Here is a 14,251-nt window from a genome sequence, read left to right as displayed (position 1 = left end):
GTAGAGACAGGGTTTCACCATGTTATCCAGGATGGTCTTGATCTCCTGACCTTGTGATACACTTGCCTCGGCCTCCCAAAGTGCTGGGATTACAGGCGTGAGCCACCATGCCCGGCCTTTTTTTTTTTTTTTTTTGGAGATGGAGTTTCGCTCTTGTTGTTCAGGCTGAAGTGCAATGGCACGATCTTGGGTCACCACAACTGGGTTCAAGCAATTCTCCTGCCTCAGCCTCCTGCGTAGCTGGGATTACAGGCATGCACCACCGTGCCCGGCTAATTTTGTATTTTTAGTAGAAACGGGGTTTCTCCATTTTGGTCAGGCTGGTCTCAAAGTCCCGACCTCAGGTGATCTGGCCGCCTCAGCCTCCCAAAGTGCTGGGATTACAGGCGTGAGCACCACACCCGGCCCTGTTACTCATTTTTTTTTTTTTTTTTTTTTTTTAGACAGTCTCACTCTGTCACCCAGGCTGGAGTGCAGTGGTGCAATCTCGGCTCACTGCAACATCCACCTCCTGGGTGTCAGTCCTCTGAGCCCCAACCTGCACATATACATCCAGATGGCCTGAGGCAACCAAAAAAAGTACAAAAGAATTGAAACAGCCAGCTCCTGTCTTTTTTTTTTTTTGAGACAGAGTCTCGCTCTGTCACCCAGGCTGGAGTGCCGTGGCAGGACCTCAGCTCACTGCAAGCTCAGCCTCCTGGGTTCATGCTATTCTCCTGCCTCAGCCTCCCAAGTATCTGGGACTACAGGCGCCCGCCACCACACCCAGCTAATTTTTTGCATTTTTAGTAGAGACAGGGTTTCACCATGTTAGCAAGGATGGTCTCGATCTCCTGACCTCGTGATCCGTCCACCTTGGCCTCCCAAAGTGCTGGGATTACAGGTGTGAGCCACTGCGCCTGGCCTCCAGCTCCTATCTTAACTGATTAACCAACCTTAAGACATTCCATTATGACTTGTTCCTGCCCTGCCCCAACTGATCGATCAACCTCGTGACATTCTTCTTCTGGACAATGAGTCTTATGATCTCCCCACCATGCACCTTGTGACCCCTGCCCCTGCCTGCAAGAGAAAAACCCCCTTTAACTGTAACTTTCCACTGCTTACCCCAGTCCTATAAAACTGCCCCATCCCTAACTCCTTTTGCTGACTCCTTTCTCAGACTCAGCCCACTTGCACCCAAGTGAATAAATAGCCTTGTTGCTCACACAAAGCCTGTTGGTGGTCTCTTCACATGGACACGTGTGACATTTTGGTGCCATGACTCAGATCAGGGGACCTTCCTTGGGAGATCAATCCCCTGTCCTTCTGCTCTTTGCTCCATGAGAAGGATCCACCTATGACCTCCAGTCCTCAGACCAACCAGCCCAAGGAACATCTCACCAATTTTAAATCGGGTAAGTGGCCTCTTTTTACCCTCTTCTCCAACCTCTCTCACTATTCCTCAACTTCTTTCTCCTTTCAATTTCTGCACCACCCTTCAATCTCTCCCTTCCCTCAATTTCAGTTCCTTTTCTTTTCTGGTAGAGACAGAGGAGATGTGTTTTATCTGTGAACCCAAAACTCCGGCGCTGGTCAAGGATTTGGGAAGACAGTCTTCCCTGGGTGTCTAATCACCATGGGGATGCCTGCCTGATTATTCACCCACATTTCAGAGGTGTCTGATCACCGTGGGGATGCCAGCCTTGATCCTTCACCATAGTGGCAAGTACCACCTCCTCTGGGTGGCAAGTACCACCCGTCACCCCCCACCCCAAGTGTCTCTACCCTCTCTTTTCTCTAGGCTTGCCTCCTTCACTATGGTCAACCTTCCACCCTCCATTCCTCCTTCTTCCCCCTTAGCCTGTGTTCTCAAGAACTTAAAACCTCTTCAACTCTCGCCTGACCTAAAACCTAAGTGTCTTATTTTCTTCTGCAACATGACTTGGCCCCAATACAAACTTGATAATGGCTCTAAATGGCCAAAAAAATGGCACTTTTGATTTCTCCATCCTACAAGATCTAGATAATTTTTGTCAAAAAATGGGCAAATGCTCTGAGGTGCCTTACATCCAGGCATTTTTTTTTGTTTTTTTTTTTTTTGGAGACGGAGTCTCGCTCTGTTGCCCAGGCTGGAGTGCAGTGGCTGGATCTCAGCTCACTGCAAGCTCTGCCTCCCGGGTTTACGCCATTCTCCTGCCTCAGCCTCCCGAGTAGCTGGGACTACAGGCGCCCGCCACCTCGCCCAGCTAGTTTTTTTGTATTTTTTAGTAGAGACGGGGTTTCACCGTGTTAGCCAGGATGGTGTCGATCTCCTGACCTCGTGATCCGCCCGTCTCGGCCTCCCAAAGTGCTGGGAGTACAGGCTTGAGCCACCGCGCCCGGCTAGGCATTTTTCACACTTCGTTCCCTCCCTAGTTTCTGCTCCCAATGTGACTTGTCCCAAATCTTCTTTCTTTCTCTCCTGTCTGTTCCTTCAGTCTCCACCCCAAGCTCTTGAGTCCTTTCAATCTTCCTTTTCTACCAACCCATCTGACCTCTCCCCTCCTCCCCAAACTGCTCCTCTTCAGGTCTCTCTTCGCCAGGCTGAATCAGGCTCCAATTCTTCCTAAGCCTCCGCTCCTCCACCCTACAACCTTTCTATCACCTCCCCTCCTCATACTTGGTCTGGCTTACAGTTTCGTTCTGTGACTAGCTCTTCCACACCTGCCCAACAATTTCCTCTTAGAGAGGAGGCTGGAGCTGAAGGTATAGTCAGGTTATATGTGCCTTTTTCTCTATCAGACCTTTCCCAAATCAGCCAGCATCTAGGCTCTTTCTCATCAGATCCCACTAAATATATACAGGAATTCTGATATCTACCTCTGTCCTACAATTTAACCTGGAGTGACTTAAATGTCATCCTAACTTCTATCCTCTCCCCAGATGGACGGGAAAGAGTTTTTTCTCTAGCCCAGTCTCATGCTGACAACTACCGGCTTCATGAGCCAGACCTCCAAGAAGGCATTAGAGCAGTTCCCCGAGAGAATCTCCAATGAAACTATCAGGCAGATTCCCCAGGTATAGCTAGGCAAGATTCCATGGTTTCCTGCCTAGTTGAAGGGCTTAAAAAGGCAGCATACAAAGCTGTTAATATGATAAACTTAAAAAAAACTACCCAAGGTAAAGACAAAAACCCAGCCCAGTTCATGGCTCATTTGGCAGCAACCCTGAGATGCTTTACAGCCCTAGATCCTGAAGGGTCAGAAGGCTGTCTCATTCTCAATATTTTATCACACAGTCAGCTCCTGACAAAAAAAAAAAAAAGCTTCAAAAATTGGAATCCAGCCCTCAAACCCCACAACAGGAATTAACCAACCTTGCCTTCAAGGTGTACAGTAATAGAGAGGAGGCAGCCAGACAGCAACACATTTCTGAGGTACAATTACTTGCCTCTGCTGTGAGACAAAATCCAGCTGCACCTCCAGCACATAAGAACTTCAAAACACCTAAGCTACAGTGGTCAGGCATTCCTACAGGACCTCCTCCATCAGGATCTTGCTTCAAATGCCAGAAATCTGGCCACTGGGCCAAGGAGTGTCCACAGCCTGGGATTACTCCCAAGCTGTGTCCCATCTGTGCAGGGACCCAGTGGAAATCAGACTGCCCAGCTTGCCTGGCAGCCACTCCTAGAGCCGCTAAAGCTCTGGCCCAAGGCTCTCTGACTGACTCCTTCCCAGATCTGCTTGACTTCGTGGCTGAAAACTGACACTGCCCAATCGCTTCAGAAACCCCCTGGACAATCACGGATGCCGAGCTTTGGGTAACTCTCACAGTGGAGGGTAAGTCCATCCCCTGTTTAATTGATATGGGGGCTACCCACTCCACATTACCTTCTTTTCAAGGGCCTGTTTCCCTTGCCCCCATAACTGTTGTGGGTATTGACGGCCAAGCTTCAAAACCCCTTAAAACTCCACCACTGTGGTGCCAACTTGAACAACATTCTTTTATGCACTCCTTTTTAGTTATTCCCACCTAGCCAGTACCCTTATTATGTCAAGACATTCTAACTAAATTATCTACTTCTCTATTTTTTTTTTCTTTTTTTTGACGCGGAGTCTTGCTCTGTGCCCCAGGCTGGAGTGCAGTGGCGCGATCTCGGCTCACTGCAAGCTCCACTCCCCCGGGTTCACTCCATTCTCCTGCCTCAGCCTCCCGAGTAGCTGGGACTACAGGCGCCCGCCACCTCGCCCGGCTAATTTTCTTGTATTTTTAGTAGAGACGGGGTTTCACCGTGTTAGCCAGGATGGTCTCGATCTCCTGACCTCATGATCCGCCCGTCTCGGCCTCCCAAAGTGCTGGGATTACAGGCTTGAGCCACCGCGCCCGGCCTACTTCTCTGACTATTCCTGGGCTATAGCCACACCTCATTGCTGCCCTTTTCCCCAGTTCAAAGCCTCCTTCACATTCTCCCATTGTGTCTCCCTACCTTAATCCGCAAGTATAAGATACCTCTACTCCTACCTTGATGACCAATCATACACTCCGTATCATCCCATTAAAACCTAATCACTCGGCCTGGTGCAGTGGCTCACACCTGTAATCCCAGCACTTTGGGAGGCCGAGGCAGGTGGATCATGAGGTCAGGAGATCGAGACCATGGTGAAACCCCGTCTCTACTAAAAATACAAAAAATGAGCCGGGCGTGGTGGCGGGCGCCTGTAGTTCCAGCTACTCGGGAGGCTGAGGCAGGAGAATGGCATGAACCCGGGAGGCGGAGCTTGCAGTGAGCCAGGATAGCGCCACTGCACTCCAGCTTGGGCGACAGAGCGAGACTCCGTCTCAAAAAATAAATAAATAAAATAAAATAAAACCTAATCACTCGGCCTGGTGCAGTGGCTCACACCTGTAATCCCAGCACTTTGGGAGGCCGAGGCAGGCGGATCATGAGGTCAGGAGATCGAGAGCATCCTGGCTAACACGGTGAAACCCCATCTCTACTAAAAATACAAAAACTTAGCTGGGCGTGGTGGCAGGCACTTGTAGTCCCAGCTACTCAGGAGGCTGAGGCAGGAGAATGGCATGAACCCAGGAGGCGGAGCTTGCAGTGAGCCAAGATCATGCCACTGTACTCCAGCCTGGGTGACAGAGTGAGACTCCATCTCAAAAAAAAAAAAAAAAAAAAAAAAACAACCTAATCGCTCTTACCCCACTCAACACCAATATCCCATCTCACAGCAGGCTTTAAAAAGGTTAAAGCCTGTTATCACTTGCCTGCTACAGCATAGGCTTCCAAAGCCTATACACTCTCCTTACAATTCCCCCATTTTACCTGTCTAAAAACCAGACAAGTCTTACAGGTTAGTTCAGGATCTGCACCTTATCACCCAAATTGTTTTGCCTATCCACCCTGTGGTGCCCAACCCATACACTCTTTTGTCCTCGATACTTTACTCCACAACCCACCATTCCATTCTTGATCTTAAAAATGCTTTTTCAGTATTCCCCTGCACCCCTCATCCCAGGCCCTCTTTGCTTTTACCTGGACTGACCCTGACCCCCATCAGCCTCAGCAACTTACCTGGGCTGTACTGCCGCAAGGCTTCAGGGACAGCCCCCATTACTTCAGTCAAGCCTAAATTTCTTCCTCACTCATTACCTATCTCGGCATAATTCTTCATAAAAACACATGTGTGGCTGGGCACGGTGGCTCAAGCCTGTAATCCCAGCACTTTGGGAGGCTGAGACGGGCAGATCACGAGGTCAGGAGATCGAAACCATCCTGGCTAACATGGTGAAACCCCGTCTCTACTAAAAAATACAAAAAACTAGCTGGGCGAGGTGGTGGGCGCCTGTAGTCCCAGCTACTCGGGGGGCTGAGGCAGGAGAATGGCAGAAACCCGGGAGGCAGAGCTTGCAGTGAGCTGAGATCCGGCCACTGCACTCCAGCCTGGGCGACAGAGCGAGACTCCGTCTCAAAAAAAAAAAAAAAAAACCAAAAAAAAAACCACACATGCTCTCCCTGCTGATTCTGTCTGGCTAATCTCCCAAACCCCAACCCCTTCTAGAAAACAACAACGCCTTTCCTTTCTGGGCATGGTTGGATAGTTTCACCTTTGGACACCGGTTTTGCTGTTCTAGCCAAACCATTATATAAACTCACAAAGAAAAACCTAGCTGACCCCATAGATCCTAAATCCTTTCCCCACTCCCCTTCCCATTACTTAAAGACAGTGCTAGAGACTGCTCCCACACTAGCTCTCCCTGACTCATCCCAACCCTTTTCATTACACACAGCCAAAGTGCAGGGCTGTACAGTCAAAATTCTTACACAAGGACTGGGACCATGCCCTGCAGCCTTTTTGTCCAAACAACTTGACCTTACTGTTTTAGGCTGGCCATCATGCCTCTGTGCAGTGGCTGCTGCCACCCTAATAGTTCTACAGGCCCTCAAAATCACAAACTATGCTCAACTCACTCTCTACAGTTCTCATAACTTCCAAAATCTATTTTATTCCTCACACCTGATGCATATACTTTCTGCTCCTCAGCTCCTTCAGCTATACTCACTCTTTGTTGAGTCTCCCACAATTACCATTGTTCCTGGCCCAGACTTCAATCTGGCCTCCTACATTATTCCAGATACCACCCCTGATCCCCGTGACTGTATCTCTCTGATCCACCTGACATTCACTCCATTTCCCCATATTTCCTTCTTTCCTGTTCCTCACCCTGATCATACTTGGTTTATTGATGGCAGTTCCACTAGGCCTAATCACCACTCACCAGCAAAGGCAGGCTATGCTATAGTATCTTCCACATCTATCATTGAGGCTACTGCTCTGCCCCCCTCCACTACCTCTCAGCAAGCCAAACTCATTGCCTTAATTCGGGCACTCATTCTTACAAAAGGACTACGTGTCAATATTTTTACTGACTCTAAATATGCCCTCCATATTCTGCACTAGCATGCTGTTATATGAGCTGAAAGAGGTTTCCTTACTATGCAAGGGTCCTCCATCATTAATGCCTCTTTAATAAAAACTCTTCTCAAGGCCGCTTTACTTCCACAGAGTCATTCACTGCAAGGGCCATCAAAAGGCATCAGATCCCATCGCTCAAGGCAACAATTATGCTGATAAGACAGCTAAACAAGCAGCTAGCATTCTAACTTCTGTCCTTCATAGTCAGTTTTTCTCCTTCTCATTGGTCACTCCAGCCTACTCTCCCACTAAAACTTTCACCTAACAATCTCTTCCCACACAAGGCAAATGGTTCTTAGACCAAGAAAAATATCTCCTTCCAGCCTCACAGGCCGATTCTCTTCTCTCGTCATTTCATAACCTCTTCCATGTAGGTTACAAGCCGCTAGCCCACCTCTAGAGTCTCGCTCTGTCGCCCAGGCTGGAGTGCAGTGGGGTGATCTCGGCTCACTGCAAGCTCTGCCTCCTGGGTTCATGCCATTCTCCTGCCTCAGCCTCCCCAGTAGCTGGGACCACAGGTGCCCGCCACCATGCCCAACTAATTTTTTGTGTGTTTTTAGTAGAGACAGGGTTTCACCATGTTAGCCAGGATGTTCCCTGACCTTGTGATCCACCCACCTCAGCCTCCCAAAGTGCGGGATTACAGGCATGAGCCACTGCACCTGGCTCTAGCCCGCCTCTTAAAACCTCTCATTTCATTTCTATTGTGGAAATCTATCCTCAAAAAAAAATCACTTCTCAGTGTTCCATCTCCTGTTCTACTACTCCTCAGGGATTGTTCAGGCCTCTCCCTTCCCTACACATCAAGCTCGGGAATTTGCCCCTGCATTTCCCTGCCCAGGACTGGCAAATTGACTTTACTCACATGCCCCAAGTTGAAAAACTAAAATACCTCTTGGTCTGGGTAGACACTTCCACTGGATGGGTAGAGGCCTTTCCCACAGGGTCTGAAAAGGCCACCGCGGTCATTTCTTCCCTTCTGTCAGACATGATTCCTCAGTTTGGCCTTTCCATCTCTATACAGTCCGATAATGGACTGGCCTTTATTAGTCAAATCACCCAAGCAGTTTCTCAGACTCTTGATATTCAGCAAAACCTTCATACCCCTTAGCATCCTCAATGTTCAGGAAAGGTAGAATGGACTAATTATATATATATAATTATATACATATATATATATGGGTTTTTTTTTTTTTTTTTTTTTTTTTTTTTTTAGACAAGAGTCTTGCTCTGTCACCCAGGCTGGAGTGCAGTGGCCCGATCTCGGTGCAACTGCAAGCTCTGCCTCCTGAGTTCACGCCATTCTCCTGCCTCAGCCTCCCTAGTAGCTGTGACTACAAGCACTTGCCACCATGCCTGGTTAATTTTTTCTATTTTTTTTTTAGTACAGATGGGGTTTCACCATGTTAGCGAGGATGCTCTCAATCTCCTGACCTTGTGATCTGCCCGCCTCAGCCTCCCAAAGTGGCGTGAGCCACTGCGCCTGGCCAAACTAATGGTATTTTAAAGACACATCTCACTAAGCTTATCTTCCAACTTAAAAAGGACTGGGCTGTGCTTTTACCTCTTGCCCTTCTCAGAATTAGAGCCTGTTCTTGAGATGCTACTGGGTACAGTCCATTTAAACTGTTATATGGATGTACTTTCTTGCTCAGCCCCAGCCTCGTCCCACACACCAGCCCTCTAGACGACTATCTTCCAGTTCTCAAGCAGTCTAGACAGGAAATTCACCAGGCTGCTTCTCTTGCCTACTCCAGATTCCCCGCCATATAAAGACACCCTAGCTAGACGATCAGTTCTTTTTTTTGTTTTGTTTTGTTTTGTTTTTTGAGACGGAGTCTCGCTCTGTCGCCCAGGCTGGAGTGCAGTGGCACGATCTGGGCTCACTGCAAGCTCCGCCTCCTGGGTTTACGCCATTCTCCTGCCTCAGCCTCCTGAGTAGCTGGGACTACAGGCGCCCGCCACCGCGCCCGGCTAATTTTTTGTATTTTTAGTAGAGACGGGGTTTCACCGTGGTCTCGATATCCTGACCTTGTGATCCGCCCGCCTCGGCCTCCCAAAGTGCTGGGATTACAGGCGTGAGCCACCGCGCCCGGCACGATCAGTTCTTATTAAAATTCTGACCCCTCAAACTCTACAACCTTGATGGACTGGACCCTACTTAGCCATCTGTAGTACCCCAACTGCCGTCCGCCTGCAGGACCCTCCTCATTGGGTTCACCATTCCAGAATAAAGCTGTGTCCATCGGACAGCCAGCCTGATCGCTCTTCTTCCTCCTGGAAGTCGCAAGTACTCTCCCCTACTTCCCTTAAACTCATTCACATTTCTGAAAAACAGTAATAACTTTTATGAGCCTAATACATCCCTTCATTCTATCAAGTCTATTCATCCTTACCCTACTTTTTGCAACAGGGCTCTATGTAGTCACCCCCACTACTTGGACTGCGCCCCAAAAACCTGTCATCCCTACTATATTCTGTCTAGTCATACTCCTATTCTCCATTCTCAACTACTCACAAATGCCCTGCCCTTGTTTACACTGCCGGTTTACTCTTTTCCTCCAAACCATCATAACTGATATCTCCTGGTTTTATTTCAAACCACCTTAAGTCTCTCTTGAAGTAAATAAAAGATCTTCGGTGGCGGCCGGCCGCGGTGGCTCAAGCCTGTAATCCCAGCACTTTGGGAGGCCGAGACGGGTGGATCACGAGGTCAGGAGATCGAGACCATCCTGGCTAACACAGTGAAACCCCGTCTCTACTAAAAATACAAAAACTTAGCTGGGCGAGGTGGCAGGCGCCTGTAGTCCCAGCTACTCGGGAGGCTGAGGCAGGAGAATGGCGTGAACCCGGGAGGCGGAGCTTGCAGTGAGCTGAGATCCGGCCACTGCACTCCAGCCTGGGTGACAGAGCAAGACTCCGTCTCAAAAAAAAAAAAAAAAAAAAAAAAAAAAAAAAAGATCTTCGGTGGCAAGGTACACTCCACTACTTTCACCCTGATGAAGTCCTATTCTCTCCATAGTTTTGTCATTGCTACACTGCTTACTTTGATGTCCATTCCTTGCCTTCTGATGAGTTTCAACATCTTTTCATGTTGTGAGGTTCTGTCCATTGCCTCTTAATACCCTTTTCTCCTTCTTTGCTAACAAATCTTGATTTTGTCCAGGAGGGTAAGTGTCCAGTCCCAAGTAATGGACAAATCCTGACCTGTTCTCTGACTTCTCAGCCTCCTTGTGAGCCTGAGAAGTCTGAGTCATTGGTCAGTGAACAATAAATGGAAGTCTGCTGGGGCTTCTGGGAAAGCATTTGCTTACCTCATAAAGGGGATAGATGTGGCTGGGGCCAGCCTACCTCCTACTTTGAATACTGATATGATGTTTGGAAAGGATGCAGCTATCTTTCAAAGCAAGGGCCATAAGCCTGAGGACAGAATCCAACACGTCAAGGATGATGGTGGAAGGATCCAAATAGCCTGAGTTATATGCAACAGAAACAAATGGTGTGTCCACCAAAAGACATGTAAAAGAACATTCGGCCAGGCACTGTGGCTCACGCCTGTAATCCCACCACTTTGGGAGACTGAGGTGGGTGTATCACCTGAGGTCGGAGTTCAAGACCAGCCTAACCAACATGGTGAAACCCTGTCTTTACATAAAATACAAAAGTTAGCCCAGTGTGGTGGTGCACACCTGTAGTCCCAGCTACTCAAGAAGCTGAGGCAGGAGAATCAGTTGAACTTGGGAGGAGGAGGTTGCAGTGAGCTGAGATCATGCCACTGCACTCCAGTCTGGGTGACAGAGCGAGACTCTGTCTCAAAAACAAAAACAAAAACAAAAACAATATTTTTTATTTTTGTTCTTAGTTAAATATTTGTAAATTAAATATTTTTCTCATTTTTATTCATTTCTAGGGGCCAATTTGTAGCAAATCCTATTATTTTTCATGTGTTTTTCTTGTATTTATCACCTTAACATTTTATCTTATTAATTGCAATAATTTTCAAGAAAGTCCTTTGGATTTTCTAGATTTGCAATCATGGCATTAACTAAAGAGATAGTTTGGCCGGGCGAGGTGGCTCAAGCCTGTAATCCCAGCACTTTGGGAGGCCGAGACGTGCGGATCACGAGGTCAGGAGATCGAGACCATCCTGGCTAACACGGTGAAACCCCGTCTCTACTAAAAAATACAAAACACTAGCCGGGCGAGGTGGTGGGCGCCTGTAGTCCCAGTTACTTAGGCGGCTGAGGCAGGAGAATGGCGTAAATCCGGGAGGCGGAGCTTGCAGTGAGCTGAGATCCGGCCACTGCACTCCAGCCCGGGCGACAGAGTGACACTCCGTCTCAAAAAAAAAAAAAAAAAAAAAAAAAGAGATAGTTTAATGTCTTTCTCTCCAATATTTATAGCATGCCATTTTCTTTTCTTATTATATTCGTTAGGACTCTTTTCTTCAAAGCCAAACACTTTGGAAATATTTGCTAGAATTCTAAGGCAATGTGTTATAATAGTGTTGCCATCATCCCTGTCTAGTTCCTGTTTTTTTTTTTTTTTTTTTTTTTGAGACGGAGTCTCGCTCTGTCTCCCGGGCTGGAGTTGCAGTGGCCGGATCTCAGCTCACTGCAAGCTCCGCCTCCCGGGTTCACGCCATTCTCCTGCCTCAGCCTCCCGAGTAGCTGGGACTACAGGCGCCGCCACCTCGCCCAGCTAGTTTTTTTTTTGTGTTTTTTAGTAGAGACGGGGTTTCACCATGTTCACCAGGTTGGTCTCGATCTCCTGACCTCGTGATCCACCCGTCTCGGCCTCCCAAAGTGCTGGGATTACAGGCTTGAGCCACCGCGCCCGGCCTTGTTTTTGTTTTTGTTTTTGTTTTTGTTTTTTTGAGACGGAGTCTCGCTCTGTAGCCCAGGCTGGAGTGCAGTGGCCGGATCTCAGCTCACTGCAAGCTCCGCCTCCCGGGTTCACGCCATTCTCCGGCCTCAGCCTCCCGAGTAGCTGGGACTACAGGCGCCCGCCACCTCGCCCGGCTAGTTTTTTGTATTTCTTAGTAGAGACGGGGTTTCACCGTGTTAGCCAGGATGGTCTCGATCTCCTGACCTCGTGATCCACCCGTCTCGGCCTCCCAAAGTGCTGGGATTACAGGCTTGAGCCACCGCGCCCAGCCTAGTTCCTGTTTTTAAAAAATGTTTTGCATATCTGGTGTACCTGAACTTATTATTATATCGTTTATGTATAGTTTATGTCTGTTTCTTTTTTCTTTTCTTTTTTCTTTTTTTTTTTTTTTGGAGACAGAGTCTTGCTCTGTCACCTAGGAGTGCAGTGGCATGATCTCAGCTCACTGCAACCTCTGCCTCCTGGGTTCAAGCGATTCTCGTGCCTCAGCCTCCCAAGTAGCTAGGACTATAGGCATGCACCACCACGCTCGGCTAATTTTTTTATTTTTGGTAGAGATGGGGTTTCGCCATGTTGGCCAGGCTGGTCTTTAACTCCTTGTCTCAAGTGATCTGCCCGCCTTGGCCTCTCAAAGTGCTGAGATTACAGATGTGAGCCACAGTGCCCGGCCATGTCTGTTTCATAAATTGTCTCTTTCTGTGTTAGATAGTGGCCCTGTTTATTTTGCTCAATGCCTGTCACCTTAACTCCTACCTTTTCTCATGTGTACTCCTGTTCTCCTCTAGTTTGTGCTGGCCTGATCTCTCTGCCCACTCCTTTATTTTTCAGCCTTTTCTATTCATGTGGTCTCAAATATCCTACACATAGCATGTGGCTGGGTTTTGTTTCTCTAGTCCAGTCTCTGTGTCTTTAAAGGGAGTTCAGGATTTATTTACTGTGATAAAGATGTTTAGTTTTGCTCATTCCATAAATTCTTTTTTTTTTTTTTTAAGATATAGGATCTCACTATGTTGCCCAGGCTGGACTTCAAGTCCTGGGCTCAAGCAGTTCTCCTGCCTCAGCCTCCAGAGTAGCTGGGATTAAAGGTGAGAGCCATAGTGCCCAGTCCCATAATTTAGATTTATTATTATTATTACTATTATTATTATTATGTTTTTGAGATGGAGTCTCACTCTGTCGCCCAGGATGGAGTGCAGTGGCGCTATCTCAGCTCACTGCAAGCTCCGCCTCCCGGGTTCAAGCTATTCTCCTGCCTCAACCTCCTGAGTACCTGGGATTACAGGTGCCCGCCACCACGCCCAGCAAATTTTTTTGTATTTTTTTAGTAGAGAAGGGGTTTCACCATGTTAGCCAGGATGGTCTCGATCTCCTGACCTCATAATCTGCCCGCCTCAGCCTCCCAAAGTGTTGGGCTTACAGGCGTGAGCCACTGTACCCGGCCTAGGTTATTTTTTACATTGCAGTTTTATATTTTTATTCAGTTGACCTATATGAAACTACTGTTTTTGTAGGTTAAAACAGTTGAGTATTAGCAATTTCATAGGGTCAACCTAATATTTTCCTCTTTCTCTTGCTCTCTTTGATTAAACTGTCATTCATTTAATGTTTCCCCCTGGTAATTTGGACATTCTACTATTTTTTCCTCATTCCATTTATGGTTATTGTTTCTCTCCAGGCATGACAACTGTCCTTTAGCTGGGCCTAGGTGGGCCGATAGTGCACCTGTGTTATGGGGAAGAGTTTGAGGCCAGCTGGCCCTTCTTCCTTGATATGTAATTTGTTTTATCTATCTAGAACCTTGTATAATGGTCTCTTTCTCCTTGGAGTTTAAGAATTTTACTGTAGTCTTTCTCTTTCATCCTTCTTGGGAATGTGATCAGTTCCTCCCGTCTACACACAGCGTTTTTTTTTTTGAAAGGGAGTCTCGCTCTGTCACCCAGGCTGTAGTGCAGTGGTGTGATCTTTGCTCACTGCAACCTCTGCCTCCCAGGTTCAAGCAATTCTCCTGTCTCAGCTTCCAGAATAGCTGGGACTACAGGTGCGCACCACCACGCCAGGCTAATTTTTGTATTTTTTAGTGGAGACAGGGTTTCACCATGTTGGCCGGGCTGGTCTCAAACTCCTAACCTCAAGCAATCTACCCGTCTCAGGGTCCCAAAGTGCTGGGATGACAAGTGTGAGCCACCGCGCCTGGCCAACACTGCGTTTTCTTCATGTCATGAAAGTTTTCTTCTGTAATTTGACTAGCCGATGCCTCCATTTCAGCTGTCCCTTTTTCTTCTTTTAGGACTCCTGCTGTCTGCACATCAGAATTCCTGGACTTGCCCCCAAGATCTGTGGTCTATTCCTTCATCCTTTTCTGCTCTGTGCATCTTTCCCTTAAGTTCTGAGCTACTTCTTCCATTAGACCCAAGTGGCTTTTT

General features: G+C 47.8%; 1 long non-coding RNA gene across 1 annotated transcript; it reads left to right on the top strand.

Moving 5' to 3' along the window:
• The first annotated feature begins 1,271 nt into the window (after window positions 1–1,271).
• On the top strand, window positions 1,272–14,251 carry LOC135969471 (uncharacterized). Its single transcript, XR_010584731.2, has 3 exons — window positions 1,272–1,397; window positions 12,821–12,913; window positions 14,116–14,251. It is a non-coding gene; the product is annotated as an uncharacterized lncRNA (long non-coding RNA).

The sequence above is a fragment of the Macaca fascicularis genome, chromosome 2 (genome assembly GCF_037993035.2).
Source record: "Macaca fascicularis isolate 582-1 chromosome 2, T2T-MFA8v1.1".
NCBI classification, from domain to species: Eukaryota; Metazoa; Chordata; class Mammalia; order Primates; family Cercopithecidae; genus Macaca; species Macaca fascicularis.
This window is presented reverse-complemented; position numbering and strand designations above follow the sequence as displayed.